General features: G+C 36.4%; 1 non-coding gene across 1 annotated transcript; it reads right to left on the bottom strand.

Annotated features, from left to right (window-relative positions):
* Positions 1-554: 554 nt before the first annotated feature.
* LOC141593575 (small nucleolar RNA R71) lies at positions 555-661 on the bottom strand. Its single transcript, XR_012521649.1, has one exon. It is a non-coding gene; the product is annotated as a small nucleolar RNA R71 (small nucleolar RNA).
* Between the last annotated feature and the right edge of the window lie 16,668 nt (positions 662-17,329).

Here is a 17,329-nt window from a genome sequence, read left to right as displayed (position 1 = left end):
CTTGTTACCCTTTGATCACGAAATTGAAAGGACTTTGACAAACAATAGAAGACTTGCTAGAGGAACTTTGAGAGGTATTGGTGAGGTTGTAGTTATTCAAACAAAACTATTGAGATAGTCAACCCTTTTGCAAGAGAAGGTGAGGAGAACCCAACACAAAATCCAACACAAAATCAACCCACAATGCCTAAATTTTCATCACATTCCGTACCAACCGAGGAGAACCTACCAATGGTACTCCCACACCACAACACTTAACCGGAAATTTCATTGCCAAATCCGCATTTATCCAATTAGCCGAAAGAAGCCAATTTGGGGGGATGCCTAGTGAAGACCCTCACTCTCACATGGAGACTTTTTGTGACTATTGTGATGCGATTTCTCAAACCGGTGTAACTCAAGACCAAATTCTATGGGTCTTATTCCCTTTTTCTCTAATTGGCACCGCAAAACAATGGTTGAAAGGCCTTGATAAGGCTACTCTCGGAATTGACTCTTGGAAGAAATTGGCTCTAGCTTTCTACAAAAAGTTCTACCCACCGGAAAAGACTAACATGCTAAGAGCTCAAATTACGGGCTTTAAGCAAAGAGATGAAGAATCTTTGTATGAAGCTTGAGAGCGGTTCAAGGGAATTTGTCGCTCATGTCCTCATCATGGACTTAGCGAGTGGTTCTTGGTACAACAATTTTGGAATGGTCTTTATGAAGACTCAAGAAACATTCTCAACATGGGATCAAATGGTATGTTCACCGAAGTTGACGATAATCAAACTTAGAACAAGATTGAGGAAATGGCGGTCCATAACTCACAATATAGTAAACCTCGCAAGGCTATTAGAGGAGGAAAGCATGAAGTGGACTTTATTACTCAATTGGGTGCTCAACTTAGTGCTCACATTAATACCGTCAACTTGAAGTTCGAAAAAGCTATGGCTAGACTTGAAGAAGCCTCAAAATCACCAAAGCATCATGTTAATGCCATGACGGCATCTTCATCAATCCCAAGTGGGATATGTGAGAATTGTGGAACTTTGGGACATGACCAAAGTGAATGTAGGGGAACAAATGAACAAGTATGTTACCAAAATCAAACTCCATACAATCAACAAAATGACCAAGGTTTTGATGTCCAAAAAGCGGTCCTCCAAATGCAAAAGAATCAACAAGAGTTTTTTACTCAAATGCAAAAGGATAGTCAAGCAAAGGAAATCACCATAAACAACATCCTAACCCACACCAAAATGTTGGAAACCCAATTGACTCAACTAGCATCTTCAAGCTCACAAAGACAAAAGGGGCAATTACCACCTCAAAGTAATCCCCCGAGACATGAAACGGTTAGTGCCATCCACTTGAGGAGTGGTACGAGGTATGAAGCACCAAAGAAGCAAGTTGAGGATGAAGTTGTGGAAGCTAGTGACATAGAAGAAGTTGTGCAAAACTCCAAGGATGGAGAACCATCAAAAGAAGAACTTTCAAAGAGAAATGAAGACAAGGCCAAGGAGAAGGAACCCATTGTGATTAGACTTCCTTTTCCAAGTCGTCAAGCTAAGCCCAAATTTGATGACCAACTTGGAAAATTTATGGAAATTGTGAAGAATTTGGAAGTCTCGATTCCTTTTACGGAATTAGTCAATCACGTGTCGGCCAATGCAAAGTACATGAAAGACATCCTTACAAAAAAGAAGTCGATCCGGAAGCTTGAAACTATCGCCTTCACTAAGGTGAGTAGTGCAATCCTTCAAGGGAGTTCACCTCCGAAACTTAAAGATCCGGGAAGCTTCTCAATACTGTGTACCATTGGCGACACAACGATCAACAAAGCCCTATGTGATCTAGGGGCTAATGTGAGTGTTATGCCGTATTCGGTAAGTAAAAGGTTAGGTATGGGAGAGCTTAAATGTACCAACATCACACTCCAAATGGCCGATAGATCGACGAAGACACCATTAGGGATATGGGAAGATGTTCCCGTAAGAGTTGGGAAATTTTTCATCCCGGTGGACTTTGTCATTGTTGACATGGAAGAAGACTCCAATATTCCAATCATTCTAGGTAGACCTTTCTTGCACACCGCGGGTGCGGTGATAGACGTAAAGCATGGAGAGCTCACTCTAGAGGTGGGAGATGAGAGCATAACTTTCAATCTTAACAAGAGCATGAGAGCTCCCCGTTTGCATGAACCATGTTTTATGGTTGATCATTATAGCCGGAAGGATGAGAGGAAGAAGTCGGAATTTGAATGGAAGAAGAAAGTTGATGAAGCTCCATCAAAAGAGCACGAGAATAGCAACAAAGAGAGCTTGAAAAGCTCACCAATGACAAGTGAAGAGGATGGCCTCATTGGCCAAATCAAGAAAGGAGGAGAGTTGTCTCTATCAACTCAAGAGATTTTTAATGATCAAGTAGACGAAGTTTGCGGTCTTTGGGATGATGAGTTTGAAGGGATTTTCAATCCCTATATTGGTAATGTTATCGATCAAGATCAACATGAAAGACAACAAGTGCAAAGATCTATTGATGATCTTTATCATGATAATGAACAAGCTTTTGACTACTTCTTCAAGGTGTTGAGTAACATCAACAACACCTTGGCCATGCCCCCATGACATCTCATTTAGGATGAGAGATTGGTGGAGTCCTCTCCAAACCACCATTTGTAAATATTTCGAACTCCCTAACTTGCATTTTAATTCTTACATTGCATTTTTTGTCATTTTTGGATTTTTGTGTCTTGATCAAGATATTCATCATTTTTGAGAGAAGTGGGGGAGGTACTAATGATTTTATTGATGTGTAGTGATTTAACTTAGTGTGGGGATAGCAATTGCCTAGGCTATTCATGCCTTTGTAGTGCCCCTACAATGAAGAACACGGGATTTGAAGAATGAAAATGACACGGGTTATGCAAGTGCACGGATGGACCTGAATCCGGGTAGACCAGGAGGAATCCGAGCGGCTTATGGGTAATCCGCTCGTCTTACAGGAATCCGAGCATCCAAGGAGGAATCCGTCCGTCTAAATGAGCTTCAAAAATCAAAAATCTAGTCTGTAAGAGAATCCGAGCGTCCCAGCTGAGAAGACACTCGTCTGAAACTGGCCGCTCGTCTTTGTAGAAAGACGCTCGTCTTTCTGCCAGTGCACATTAAGCAAAGTTCCTGTAAGAGAATCCGCTCGTCTTTGAGGAAAGCCGCTCGTCCCACATTGCAGAATCCGCTCGTTGATTAGTCTAGTTTAGTATGGGTCAATAAAGGTTATTTTGATAGTTAATTGATAGGTTGAGAAGCATTTTAGTGGATTTTGTTGCATATGTCTCTTATGTTGGGTTGGTTATGACTTGTGTGTTTTTATGGGATAATTGGATTGATTTATTGTTATGTATGGAGAGGGCTTCTTTAGAGGTTGGTATTGGGCTAAAGATGTCATGTGAGTGTGGATTTTAAAGCAAGTCAAAGCCCAAAGACTAAGGTCAAAGCAAGGAAGCATCACAAGGAAGTGCCACTCGGAGTGGCAAAATGCCACTTGGAGTGGCAAAACAAAGACTCTTGAACTTCTAGCCACTTGGAGTGGCTGAGCATTGGATTCCGCATTGGATTCCAACAAGTCCTTAATTCTCCTTTATTTTGGCAATTATGCTCATACTTTATGAGACTTTATGAAGATGCTTTTTGAAGACCTATATAAGGAGATGTTGTTGATCAATTTGGATATACTTTTACATACTTTCTCTACCTTTTAATCATTAGAATACATAAACAATTTTCAATTTCTAGTTTGTTTTTATTTGTATGGAGGGCTAAGTTCTACATCTTGGAACAAGTTCCTGAAGCCAATTTAGTTATTGAATTGTAAGACTCTTATTCTATTTCTATTTCATTGTTTGAATATCAAGTTTAATTTGGATTATTATTGGTTTGTTAATTATGCATCTAGAATGATCAACTAGTTGTTATTATTTAATTAACCATTGCTAGATTAGGTGAATGAATCTTTTGTTTGTTTACCTATTCCGTTGTAGCAATTATAATTCATCAAGTAGTATGCTAATTCGTCATTGTTGAGTTATAAATGATTAAACTTGTATGAATCAAAGTGGAGCATCGCTTGTATTCTTCATTTATTTATCTTTGCTAAATTCCATCGCTATATTCTACAATTTTGATACGATTAAGCGCTTGACTAAATTGACAATATTGTAAGGGTTATTTGTTTACGCTTGTAGCTAATAACTAATATTATGTGGAATTAGAAGTCAACGCCTTCATAGCAAAGTATTCAATAATGAAATAGATTAGAAGAGTCAATGATCAATTCATAACTAGTTGGTGGAAATTACTTGGTCCAAGAATTATTCTCATATTTGTTTACACATTTAATTATTTATATTGCCTTTACATTTTATTGCATTAGATTATTACTCTAGTAGACTTGAATCAATCAACATTCAAAAACCCCCCATTTGGTTACTTAACTTTTGCACACATTAAATCAACATAAACACCTTCCTCGTGGGATCGACCCCTACTTACACTTGCTACTAGTTTGAGTTGGTAGTGGATAAAAATACTAATTTGGAGACTCGCGACAAGTCTAGCCACTCGTCTTCTCTGAAAGACGCTCGTCTTAAGGCGAGTTTTCCTGAAGCGCATTTGAGCAGAATCCGAGCGTCCCGACGGGAATCCGCTCGTCTTTCCCCTGCTGTTTTGAATTTTTCGGGTGTTTTAAAACCCCTTCCCACATTCATTTCATTCATTCAAACATTCAAACACTACCCATAAACCCCAAAACCCCAAAACACTCATCCTCTCCATTACCAAAAACAAGATTTTCTCAACCAAATTCCACAAAAACAAATCAAAACTTCCTCACAACAAGAATTAATCACTCCTTTTGCAACAATAATTGATTCAAGCACCAAAATCTTCAACCTTTGAGTCATTTTTTGAAATACAAAGCAAAATCCTTTCATCTTAAATCGATTTGGGCATAATTAGAAATTGAAGATTTTCAATCTTTTCTTGGTGTAATCAACAATGGCAAGAACAAAAGGAGCAACAAAGGCACTCAAAGCAAAGACACTTTCGAAAAGGCAACAAAGCCTTCAAGCCAGGAAAGCTTCAATGTCTATGGTGGTTTCTAATGCAAACTTGGAAGTTCAACAACAACAAGATCCTCCCTTGGAAGCTACAACATCAACAACTCCGGAAATCGCTCAATTATCCAACTATCCGGAGGTAATTTTCATTTCCGACTCCCATAGGGATACATTTGCGAAGTATGCTAAGAAAGCCATTTTGCCCACCAAATTCATTTGTGAAGATGCCTTGAACAAATTGGGTGTCCTTGAACAAACAAAAGCCTTCTTTGAAACCATGGGATTGGGTAAATTGTTTACCATAAGAGAATTGACATACCCCTCCCTTACCTTGGAATTCATAAGTTCATTGAAAGTGACCAAGGTAGAGACTAGAGAATACATCGAGTTTCGCCTTGCAAATGTGAATAGGCGCATCACCTTTGATGTTTTAGTAAGATATTAGGCCTTAGTGATACACCATATTATCACAAGATGCCCGAAAAGTATGACCCCGCTCCTCTTTGGGAGGCAATTTCCGGGAAGAAATTTGTGAGCTTTCATGCTTGTCGTGCTCTATTAGTCCACCATCCGGGCATTAGAGTGTGGCACAAGGTCATCAGGAATACTATAATAGCAAGAAAAGGCACTAATCATTTTACCAAGCTCGATTGTGTTCTACTTGAGTCGGCCTTGAATGTAGGAAGGGAATTCACTAAGCCCTACAATGCTCTAAGGCTTTTGATGGAAAGATGGCTTAATGTCGAATGTGGTAAGGAAGGCACCGCTCATATTGTAAATGGAGGTCTAGTTACTCTCTCGGCCAAGCACTTTGACGCAAATTTCAACAAATATAACACCTATGTGGCGATGAAAGGGGGTCATCTTATTGATATGGACGCCATGATTAACAAGTATAAGTGGATCAAGCATAATTCTCTTGACACCAACTATGGATGGCTAACCAATGATGCTAGATCCTTCACTTTGCCTTCAAAGATTTGCCGATTGAGTGCCCACCAAACAAACTACCTTCTTCCACTCTCCAAGGACGCCGAGTACATCATCCGTCAACAAAGGGGCGATATTGAAGAGCCCTCCTCCTCCATTGTCACACCACCCTACCCATTCAAATATCAAGAGTTCAAACCCAAAGATGTTGAAGTAGGAAATGATTACATGACCCTACTCATGAGAGAAATGCACAAACAAGCTTATAATGATCGAGTAGATGCATACTTGGCCCAATATCCACCCCTCCTTCATTTAGCTAGGCAAGGACTACTTGATCCATCATGTCCTTTGCCTAGTTGGGCGGATAGGAAAGTTTTCTTTCTAAGCACATCTAGTGGTGAAAGACCGGGTGAAGATGAGAATGTCGATGATGAGGGTGTTGATGATGAGGGTGTTGATGAAGAGGTAGATAAAGAAGAAGAAGCTAATGAAGATGATGAAGAAAGTGAGCAAGATCAAGGAAGTGGAAGTGAAGATGGGAGTGGAGATGATTCCACTGCCATGGAGGAAAATGATGGCAATGACGATATGATGGAGGATTAGCAAACTTTGGAGGCTCCTACACTCTTGAGGTTTGTCTACTTCTTTTTGTTTTCTTTATTTTATCTTGATCATAGTTTGGAGAGTCCTAGCAACACGAGGACTAACACCTTGGCTCCATTAAGGTGTTCTTTTTATTGTTCCCACATGAAAAATCCAAAATGACAATATATAGTTTCATGCATTGCATTTCGTGTGCATGAACTACCCCGAAATTTAAGACATTAGAAATAATGTTTATCTTAGTTTGGGGAAGTACATGCATACGCAACGGGAGGTAATCTAAATTGCGCTCTCCGTCATAACAAAAACCCATGCATCATGTAGTGTAGCTTAGTATAGCTTGCATTTAGTTTAGAAATCATGCATCATACTTGCATAATTTCCTATCATATTGGCGATTGAGGACAATGCCCATATTAGTGTGGGGATGGGAAATTCTAACTTGACTTTTATTCAAAAATCCAAAAACATCAAAAATTTCGATAAATCAAAAAAATTGAAAAATTGAAAATCCAAAAACAAGTTCACATCCTTTGTAGTGTAGTCTTGTATATATTTTTTGTATATATTATGTTTGTCTATGCTTGTTCACATTGATCGACTACGCCACATCCGAGACATGGGGATATTGAAGACCGCATGGTATGATCTTTCCAATCTCCTTTTTCCTCTTTATGTTAATGAGTATGTGGCTTTATTTTGATTGATGCGGTATAAACAATGTGAATTTAGGACTTGCATTTAGATTATTTGGCATATTAGTTGGTAGAATCATATGCATTAGGATGTATATATGTTAGTTGCATCATGGCATGTAGTTGCATGTTAGAAAAATTTTGTGAAACCGTCTACTTGGAAAACTTGACAACTGTATATAGGCCCTAGAAGATGCTTTTTCTTCTTAAGACTTTGCTTGTTAGAATACTTGTAAAACACCCTAGGATGTGTCATGCTAGTATCCTTTGACCCATGGATTAAGGCCTAGTCAAGAGTACCTTGTGGTGTGATAACTCCTTGGCTACCGTTTATTCCAAGGTGACCCTTGAAACCATGCAACCATCATTCATCCATGTTCTACCATACATTTTATCATCAAAGGGAATGGGCACAAAAACAAAAAATTGTTCAAATTTGAGTTCAAGAAATGAAAACAAAAGTGAAAGAAAGTTTGCAAAATGCATCAAAAGAAAAGAGGAGTAAAAAAAATGAAAACTCCTATGCTTCAAATATAAGGCACCCTCGTTACTAATTGGGGTGACTTTGAAAATGTTCAAAAGAAAATGCAAAATGTTGAAAAGTTGTCAAGTATTGAATTGCCAAAAATCAAAAGAAATCGCAAAAGAAAGTGTTCTCAAATGTTATATGCCACAAGAAATTGGGGGAAAAAACAAACACAAAAGCAAACTCCCAAATGAAACTCAAATACTATCAATCCCTTTATCCATCGTATCCATTTTTGTGCATGGTAGAGAGGGGACGACCCTTCTTCTTGTCTAGGCAAGAAGGGGAATTTCGCGATCCTCCAGTGTTTCTAACACCATAGGGAGTCTACTCTTGACAAAATTATTTAACGATTGAGGACAAAGGTACCCTAGCTTGACACAATTTGGAGGTGATTTATTGGTATCCTTCTAGGCTTAGTAATTTGAAGAAATTGCATCTATGAAGGAGTGTGTACCCTTGAATTGCTTCTCTTGTAGATAATTTCCGCCACTTAGATGAGGAAAGTGGCTATTCTTTTGTAGATGTATCCATTACTTGATTTTATGTGCTTTAATGTTTGGATGTGTCGCCATTTTGGCAAGACCCACCTTGTCTTGCAAGAAGGCATCCTACCTCATGGTTGTCTTGTTATGAGTTAAAGGGGCGGAGTGAGACCCGTTAATTGTCTCATATCGGCTATGCTATTAGGTTAGTTTAAATAACGGTCCTAGTTTTTGTCACCTCTTTACTCGGGACGAGCAAAGGTTCGGTTTGGGGATATTTGATGTGACCATTATTTGAGCATATTTAGTCCCCGAATTACCCTTGTTCCCATGCTTTTTAGTGCATATTTAGGTTAATTATTGTCTGTACTCCTTTGTTTTTCATATTCTTTGAGGTTTTATCCTCTTGGTAGGAAAGGAGTGCAAACCTTGCATTTTCATGGCAAAATAGAGCTAAATTGATTGAATTCAATGACCAAGCATCAAAGAGAAGACAAGACTAGAAGGCATTTGTACATATTATAGTAGTTGGGCAATGATGAGAAAAGATCCTTGCATCCCCGACAAAATCCCCGAGGATTGTTGGAAGAAGGAGGAAGAAAAGAAGAAAGGAAGAAGCTGACTCAGAATCCGAGCGGATTGCCCTCAGGACGCCCGTCCAAGACCAGGAATCTGAGCGTCTTTGCCAGAGGGACGCCCGTCCAAAAACGCCACAATCCGCCCGTCCAGCCAATGAATCCGCTCGTCCAACAGCCAGAGAATCCGCTCGTCCCGTGCCTTGGACGCTCGGATTGTGTTACAGCAGCTTTCCATTTTCTTCTTGTTCTATGAAGGATGCGTATATCTCGGAAAGACCGGAGAAAAGGAGACTCGCATATTTTCTGAGAGGAGCGATTTCTCAAGGACTTAATCGTCATTTAAGCCCTTAGTAAACCCTAATTTGTGTACCTAATCCCCACTATAAATACCCCATCAGTCTAATTAGATAACCATGTTCTTCTTATCAATCTTTAGTGTAGTTTATATCATTCTAATCTCTCTTTAATCTTGTAATCAACTTTTAATCAAGTCTTAATACAAATCTCATTTCCTTAATCTCTCTTTTGTTCATCCTTTATTTTGGGTAATTGAAGATTATTTGGGTTATTATTGGGAGATTGACAACCTTCCAATCAATCATCAAGTACATCTATTATTCTTTCCTTTATTATTGGAATCATTAATAGGTATAATTCATTTAATCCCTTTTTAATTATTGTTAATCATCTTCATTTATTCATCATGTTTTACTTTGTTGGTATGATTGACAACCTTGCTAGCATGTTCAACATGATAATGAGTGAGTAGTTTCCTTAACTAGGGTTAATGGGTAATTAGGGGAAACCAACATGGGGGATGATTCATGCTTAATTTAATATGTTTTCATAGTTTATTTGCTTGCTTATTGTGATCTCAACTTATGCACATGTTATGTTTGATGAAATGCGAGCCTATGAATCCTTGCATTTTTTACCCATCACTTATCTTTTCAATGAGACTTGTAAGATATAAACCAACTCGAGTCTCATTAGACCATGCATATAGTTGAGTAAGGAAGATTAAGTCGACTTGTAGGTGTTGTACAATCTAATCGATTCGGCTCCGGGACCCAAACTTTCCTAGGATTGTAAGATATAAACCAACTCGATCCATCAAAACAATAATTGCTTGCTTATAATTTGAGAATATGTTTGTATGATCAATTCCCATGAATCCTCTATGACCCCATGACACCCTAGTGCCTTTTATCAATTGTTTACACCCCTTTTTAAATCATCTTGCTTGTTTACTTTCATTGCTATTTAGTTTAGTGATCTTCTACTTCAAACCCCAAATTGTGACACCCCTAGACACCGCTACATACAATTGAAAATCTCACTTCAATACCCGTCCCTTGGGATCCGACCTTTACTTGCCTCTTTACTAATAGTAGAGTTGTTTGTGGAATTTTAAATATTGTTTTGGTCTAGGTGTTCCTAACGACAAGTACCGAAAACTAAACCTCCAAGTGAGTCCGACCATAAACATTATGGTCCTAAATTTATTTTAGGTCATTTTTGATGATTTATGGTATTTTACTGCTCTTTAATATGATTTTAGTATTTTTATTACATTTTATTGAATAAAATGACACTTAAATTACTAAAATTAGTTAGACTATGATTCTGATCTTGAAATTTTTACAAGACCTCACATGTATATTTTATACATTGTATATAAAATTTCGTAAAAAATGGTTTTATATTGCATGATTTATGATTTTTACATGATAAAAATTGATTAAATAGAGGTATTTTGGTTAAAAATAGTTAGACTTCGTCTCTGCCCATGAAATTTTAGTATGTTGTCACAGGTAATATTTACACACTGTATGTAAATTTTGAAATAAAATAGTTTTATTTTGCATGATTTATGATTTTTAGATGTAAAAATCACAAAAGTAGTGACTATTTTAGCAAAAATAGCTAAAATGAATTTTATGGCATGAAATTTTTTCCCAATATTTATATGTGATATGAACATCAGATCTAAAGTTGTATGTCAAATTTCATTTGATTTGGATGTTTATTGATTTTATATTGTAAGATTGATAAATAGGAACTTTAAATAGTCATAAATTATAAATTCGATTTTTGGGCTTAAAAATTTGTCATTTCCAGATTCTAGAAATTAATATAGAATATTCAAAATTTTAATTTTGTTTTTTTACATAATTTTATGTTTAATTTGGAATTAAGGGATTAAAGTTACTCATTATGCGGTTTATTTGTAAACTAAATTAAATATATTCTATGGGCAAATTTTATTAAAATTTTGGATTGTTGGGAATTTTCCAGAATATACAAAATTATGATTTTGAAATTTTCGAATTTTATGAATTATTGAGAATTATTTCTTTATTATTATGAATAAAAGTGTTTAAAGAGCAATAATTAAATATCAAGTTAAATTATTGTCAAATGTTTAGTGAAGACTAAATTTTTGAGTCCTAAGAAGGTTGGGGTAAATAACTTGAACATAAATTTGATTTATGTAATATTGTGTGATTTTAGTAAGTTAATAGTCACAATTATCCATAAAACCGGACCGAATATACGATATTAGCTTAAATAGGGCGATTTGGCACATCACACGGCATGTTTCATACATATATTAATGCTGCATTTTTATTATGATTGTCATATTTTAATATAATTTTGAATTATGTAATTTGTACTTAGTATAACCTTAGTTTTTAATTGGTATTTCCCGAAATGAATGGGGATATCGATTCGGTTGTAATTAATGTGATCTCGTATCACTTTTATTTTTATTTTTATTTTTCTTTTTATAATGTATAAAGTAGAAAAGCTATGTAATTTATTTATCTCGGAGATCCTTGAAGACGGTGCCATTCGGAAAGGCGTTCCGACAAAGACGGTGTTGCCTTGGAATGCGTGCCAAATGAAGTTCAAGGGACCAAAGGAGTTGGTTTCCGAATTTGTAAATAGTTTATTAGATTTACTATTTTAGGAAGGCATACTAGGATTTTATCTTTTTGCTTTGCATTTGTTTTATATGTTTGCATGCATAGCCAAATCGCCATAACTACACATGCATATCATATTTTATCGAGTCATCGACCGTGTCAATTATAATTATCGTAGTTCACCGCGTTAGTTCACTTAAAACGAGATAGATAATATATTGACAAGACCTCTCAATAAATAATAATTGAGAATAAGCCTTACCAAATAGTAGAACCATGAGTCCCAATTTCATAAGAAAGTAGGCTTGGCTCACCGGGGTGCTAAACTTGTTACGTTGGGTAGGTGGGTAGTAAATTGTTATTACATCGAAATTTGGATTGAGCTCAACGGAAGTATTCGCGACCGTAGCCGCATGTGTTCCGGGCTTAAGATAATCATTAAAGTAATTTTATCGACCGAGAGTTCTAGAAGTAGAATCGATTAAAGAGTTAATCCACCGAGTTATATTGATTAGGGATAAATCGGCTCACCGTGCCCGAGTTAATATGAATTTGGATCTCGGAATCATTTATAGTAGTTGGGTAGAGGTCACTATATAAATGCTTAGAATTTGTTTAAAATGTTTACAAGTATTATTAAAACGATAAATGTTTATTAATTCCTTCACTTCTTATTTTTGTAGTCAAAAATTGTTTCTCAATTGCAATGGCAACTCCAAATTCATCCACCAACACTAGCTCGAACACTCTCACCAATTTTTCTTGTCTCCGATCCTTCATGGATCGATGTAAATTAGAAAAGAATGGGTCAAATTTCGCCGATTGTGACGCACAACTTCGTTTGGCCGCGGAGGCTGACGACAAGCTTCGTTACCTTACTGAGGCCTCTCCCGCCATACCTACCGCAAGGTCTACTCCCGCCGCTAGGCAAGCCTATGAGACTTACCAAAAGGAGTCGGCCGCGATCAAAAATGTGTTGATCTTCTCTATGGAGGCCGGAATCCAAAGGAGTGCTATAAAGATTAGCACCGCATATGAGATCTATACGAAGCTTGTGACCATGTTTTCACAAGCTCCGAGGATCATTCAATATGAAGCGGCATCCGCATTCTTCGATCTCAACATAAAGGAGGGTCAAAAAGTTAGCCCTCATATGCTCAAGTTGATGGAGCATGTTGAGACTCTAAAGATGCAAAAGGTAGAAATTCCCGAAGAATTCATCATTGACCGAATTCTTCATTCCTTGAACAAGGTTAAGGCATATGTTCAATTCAGGGTGATTTTTAATATGCAAAACTTGAAAGTTTCCCTCGATGAATTACACAAAATGTTTGTGCAAGTCGGGAGGGACATGGGGCTAAGTGTTAACACCACCAAGGATGTGCTCAACATTAATCATAAGAGCAAAGAGAATTTTAATAAATGTGGCAATAAGGGAAAGAAGCAAACTCCCTACAAGAACAAAGGAAAGGCTTTCTAAGCTAGCTCCTCTAAGCCCAAGAAGGGTGCCCCGTCCGGGGACAAATGCCATTATTGTAATGGTGTTGGGCATTAGAAGAGGAATTGTCCAAAGTACTTTGGCGATATAAAAGCTGGAAAAGTTATTCCAGTAGGTAAATAACTATCCATATCTTTTATGTTTCAATCTCAACTTTGGTATTTTGATACAAGTTGTGATTTTACCCTTTTTATTGTACTTAGGGCATCCGAGCAAGGACAAGGGCAAAGAAAAACAAGCCTAGAAGATCTTGTGGGAAGCTAGATGTAGCCGCCCATGGTGCTAGATCTATGGAAGCTAGGGCTTACTTTGTCTTTATTTTCATGTTGTATTTTGAAATTTTAGAACTATTTTGATTTCCTTGTTCGACTTGGAAATTTGTTTGTTTCCTTTAAACAATGGTTGTATTTTGGATATTGGTGACTTGGTTTGCAACCCAAGTCACTCACTTTATCGTATCATTTGTTCTAAATTTTTCATCATACACTACTTGCATCGAGAAACATAAGATTATCGACTTAAATTGATCAAATAGACAATTATAATGATTGAGTCATTATATGTCTATAAGCTATGAATTCGATTCTCCTTATGCCATTGTTACTAAAAGTAACAACTTACTTATGTAAGATCAATTATAAAGTTATGTTGAGCTATTGAACTCACATATTAGGGAACTAGAATGTATTTACAATATGTCTCAAATAGGTCACTAAAAGTTATCATGTGTAATATTTTCCTCCTTTACTATCATAAGTACAAAGTTGTTTGTGGCTCGTAAATATATCTTTGAAGAACATACATGTATTTTTCTAAAGATAGAGTGGGAGTGAATTTAGCCACAAACCTTGACTAGATGGGATCTATGTGAGGAAACCAAAAGAAGATGTTCTTAGGTTAGACTCTTGACGTGAGAAGACCAAAAGAAAGCGTTCTTAAGATAACTTGAGACTTATGAAAAGGCAAAAGAATATGTTCTTGTAAAATAAGATTTTGATCTATGAAGTGGATACCTAGAGATTTTAAAATTCGATATTTTACTTAAGAGCCTTATGAAACCAAATTAGTATCTATATAAGTAAGTGGATTTATTTAGGATTGTTGAGACCAATCTAAAGTAAATAGAACTTTATAATCAAGAGTTGCATAGATAGGCATATTGATGTCTACAAAAGCTATGTTAATTGGTAACTATGCTAAAAACATTGCTATACTTTATTGTGAAAATGAATAAGTTAGATATTAAAACCTCTTTCCAAATGGGCATTTTGGAAGGGATATGTGAGTGACATATATGGTTTTATATAAATACTTAGTAAAGCAATGATTATTTCAATTCATGAAATGTTTCGAATGAGTTGTCAAAAACGAAACATGTGAAATTGAGTGGGAGTCAGTGACAGTCATGTTTAGACATGAAGTTTAGTGGGAGCAATCATCCTTCATGAATTGCATAACATATTACTCATTGGGAATAACGTGCAAATACTGTCTTTCGTAAAGAAGTATTTTGGTTTTCAATTCTGGATGATATTGGACATCATGTGAATCTATTAAAACATGGAATGTTGGATTGGCACTTAGATGGGCATCTTATGTTGATAATGATCCTTCATCTTAATGATATCAACAAGTTAAGTAGGTTATTCATATTGATGAATATAGAATTACCATGATAGAGTCATGGTTATTTACTGAACCTAAGAACTGTTATCTACATGAATTTGATAACTAATGTTTCCGCCATTAGTATAATCATGTATGCCATAATGCACATGTCCTAGATGAATCACATGCTTAGAGCATGATAAGTCGAGAACAAGTTAACCCATATAAGAGTCATTGGTAAGTCTCAAGGAACTGTCATGAATTCTCAAGGAGAACTAATGGTCTGTTCTGGAGTTTGGAAGGATACTTAGTTATGTGCTAAGAGGTTACACAAACTCAAGTTTTCAAACTCATTAGGATTTACGAAAATCCTAGGCTAATTTTATTGACCCGAGGAGTAAATGACTAGTAAGGGTAATTCATTGTCAATCATTGCAAGATTCTACAAAACATATACCTAAGTACGTTGTGATTAGGTGGTGTACTTTAAAAACTACAAGTAGGGATGTCCACATCACAATTTATATGATAACGGCAGGAGCTTCTTTCAAGCTAAAGAGCCTGAGTCTAGAACGAAGTCTAGACATGAACTTAGTGGAGTTCGTGCTATAAGAGATAACATGAAAATGAAGGAAATCGCAATTCACAAAGTTTGAACACTTGGACACATGGTATGTTCACTAGCTAAACTTTTATTGTGTTAGGCAAGTGCATAAGTACACTTATGATTATAAGACATTGAGTAGTAATATGGTATTGACTACTCGTATGTGATAATCACATTTATCGTTTGAGTTATCGTTAACTCATCGTGTACTTTGTTACATCCAAATGGGTTGTTGAGACAATATTGAACCCCATTAAAGTGAACTGGATTAACATAGTATTCGCCCCTAGTTACATATATGAGGTGACATCTCGAAGTAACTAGTGTGCGATGCGATGATGACAAGTTCAAGTGACATAGAGTCATGAGAGATGACTAGGCGATCACATAGGCAGACTGTGAGGGACACTATGTTGGGCTTATGACCGTTTATAGAGTTCTGGAAATTTTTATAGCCTGGTCGTGGCGACAGCTACTATAGTATTCTTATGAGTCAAATATTTGAGTAAAGACTGTTCGCCTAAGATGACACAGTTTCAGAGTAACTTTGATTTATGTTCTACAACCTTCGTAATTGGGGTCAAATGGACATGTTTTGGGTCATGATGAGCTATAGTTATTCGAAGAGAAGAGTGCAATAGGAATTGTCCATCCCCGTTAGGGTTATCTTATATCTCAAGGCCACTCGAGGAGTAATGAACTGGAAATGCGTGGCCACGCTCGGAAGGTATCTATGGTAGATAATTCCGGTCAGACAATTATTCTCCAGATTGAGAAAACCGCTCTTGATTGAGTGGGAGATAGTAATGGGACAAGAGAATTGGTGACGCACACTTGTCGCGGACAAGTGAGAGATTGTTGGAGTATGTGTCCTCGACAATAATGCGATCACATGTTTAAACCTCATATTAAGAACACATGGGGAAAGTAATATTTCATTGTCAACTTATCCACATTAATCGGTAATGATTGGCTGACTAGAGTTTGACATTACTGTCGTATGACGGTGGTGATCAGTTGATCCCTTAAGGTCATACCTCTAGGGAAACATTTTTAATTGATTAATTAATTAATTGTATGCTGATACAAGTTAATTAATTCCTTAAAATTGACAAATGATTTTGTGAGTAAAATTACGTATCTTATTATAATTCGATTAAATAAGATTCGGTCTAAGTAATTTAAATTATTTTATTACTTAAGGTTTATTTATTGTTTATGAAACAATTAAAATAAGAATGAATGGTTTATTATAAATACAAGTAGTTGTGATTTATAATTCTATGACCCATTTTAAGTAATTGTAATTGTGAATTACTAAGTAATTTTTGTATGTGATTTATTTTGTTTATATAATGATTTTTAATAAGTTAAAAATGCAATATTAAAACAACATGTCTAGTAACATGTCCAATATGTCACACTACACAAAATTGAAAATTGATAAACTTAAAATGGACCATATTAAGTCCATTGTGCCGTGTAAAGGGAGGGTGTAAGGGTTGTTTGTGCTTTATTCATTTAATTAGTGGAAGACATAATCATGCCCTACTAATCATAGGCTTGCATGCCTACATCTTGAGAAGAACAAACTTGAAAAAGTATTGGGCACTCTTCCCCTATGCTACCCGGCCACCCATAGAGAATAAGGGGAGTTTTTCTCTTCTTATTCCATCATTCATTCTTATATAAAATAATCACATTGATAATCTCTACTCTCTCTAGTTGGTGTCGAAAACTTAAGAAGAAAACTCACAAAATCTCAAATATT

This window comes from Silene latifolia, chromosome 7 (genome assembly GCF_048544455.1).
Source record: "Silene latifolia isolate original U9 population chromosome 7, ASM4854445v1, whole genome shotgun sequence".
Lineage (NCBI taxonomy): Eukaryota > Viridiplantae > Streptophyta > Magnoliopsida > Caryophyllales > Caryophyllaceae > Silene > Silene latifolia.
This window is presented reverse-complemented; position numbering and strand designations above follow the sequence as displayed.